Source organism: Arachis ipaensis, chromosome B09, assembly GCF_000816755.2.
Source record: "Arachis ipaensis cultivar K30076 chromosome B09, Araip1.1, whole genome shotgun sequence".
NCBI classification, from domain to species: Eukaryota; Viridiplantae; Streptophyta; class Magnoliopsida; order Fabales; family Fabaceae; genus Arachis; species Arachis ipaensis.
The window spans coordinates 91,881,906-91,884,027 of NC_029793.2; positions in this window are offsets into that span (position 1 = coordinate 91,881,906).

Below are 2,122 nucleotides of genomic sequence, written 5' to 3' on the forward strand. Positions count from 1 at the left end.
AATACAATCGATTGGAAAGTGATGACATTAAAGTTTTAGCCAAATTCAATCGATTGGTAATGTAATCCAATCAATTGGAAGGTGATGAAGTTGAATGTTTTGCCAATTTCAATCGATTGGTAATGGAATATCCATCTACTCAATCAATTGGTAATGTTCTCATTTTTCAGAATTCTGTAGGATTTTGCACAATTTATTCTATTCTACTTCCATAAATCACAATAGGTTGTACAAATCCTCATTAATCCAATTTTTTTTTTCAATTACCATGATCAGGATCTTGTTATCTTCTTGCACCAATATCAATGTATTAACATAAGAACAATTTTTATCACTTAACTTAAATCATTGATCCTGTAGTTTGGTCTAGTTTGGACGAAGGAAATGTATTTCTACTAGTATTAATTAAATCCATGATACTACATGACGAAATTATTTTGGTAACCAAGTTGGTTCAATAGCTTATTGGTATAATAAAAAACAATTGATTGAGTAGATGGGTACCATTACCAATCGATTCAAATTGGCAAAACATTCAACTTCATCACCTTCCAATCGATTGGATTACATTACCAATCGATTGAATTTGGCTAAAACTTCAATGTCATCACTTTTCAATCGATTGTATTTGGCAAATCCATGTTGTTTTCGTGAATTCAATCGATTGAGTAACAACAACAATCAATTATTTTGAGGCATTCATTCGATTGGAAAGTATAAACAATCGATTGGTTTAAGCTTTTTACCATTCTACCTTACAACTTTCAATCGATTGTTTTGTGATATAGTGTAAACCAATCGATTGAATTTCAAGGAAACACGATTTGGAAGCCATGGACGAACGTAACGAGATCAAAGTTAATTTTTTAATCAATTGGAATTATTAGAATGAATGGAGAGTATCTCTTAGATCTCCTAACCAGAATCTTCGTGGCGTAAGCTAGAATGATGGCGGCATTCAAGAGAATCCGGAAGGTCTAAACCTTGTCTGTGGTATTCTGAGTAGGATTCAATGATTGAATGACTGTGACGAGCTTCAAACTCGCGATTGTTGGGCGTTAGTGACAGACGCAAAAGGAGGGTGAATCATATTCCAGCATGATCGAGAACCGACAGATGAATAGCCGTGTCGTGACAGGGTGCGTGAGCATATTATTCACTGAGAGGAGGGGATGTAGCCACTGACAACGGTGATGCCCTTGCATAAAGCCAGTCATGGAAAGGAGTAAGACTGATTGAATGAAGATAGCAGGAAAGCAGAGGTTCAGAGGAACAAAAAGCATCTCCATTCGCTTATCTGAAATTCCTACCAATGAATTACATAAGTGTCTCTATCCCTATTTTATTATATTATATTCGAAAACACCATTATCACTTTATATCTGCCTGACTGAGATTTACAAGGTGACCATAGCTTGCTTCATACCAACAATCTCCGTGGGATTCGACCCTTACTCACGTAAGGTATTACTTGGACGACCCAGTGCACTTGCTGGTTAGTTGTATCGAAGTTGTGACAATTATGAATTAAGATCAAAGCACCAAGCTTTGGAGCCATTACCAGGGATTGTTTGAGCCTGGACATCACAATTTCGTGCACCAAGTTTTTGGCGCCGTTGCCGGGGATTGTTCGTGTTTGGACAACTAACGGTTCATCTTGTTGCTCAGATTAGGTAATTTTCTTTTTTATTTTATTTTCAAAAACTTTTCAAAAATATTTCTAAAATTTTCTCATCTTTTTTCGAAAAAAAATAAAAATGTTTTCAAAAAAAAAATAAATTATTCTATGGCTTCAAAATTTTTAAGAATGAATTCTAGTGTTTCATGAAATATGTTGAATCATATCTGGCTGTGAAGCCATACCCAAACTACTTTGGGATTGGTATTCAACTAATCACTCCAGCCCATGTAATTATATGTTGCATCCTGGCTGGCTGTAAAGCCATGTCTAAATTCATTTGGACTGAGACTTTAGACTAACATGGCAAGATTCCTGGAATTCATATTAAAAATTTTGGAATCCTTATTTTTTTTCTTTTTTTCATATAATTTTCGAAAAATATAACATAAAAATCCAAAAAAATTAGAAAATCATAAAAATCAAAAATATTTTGTGTTTCTT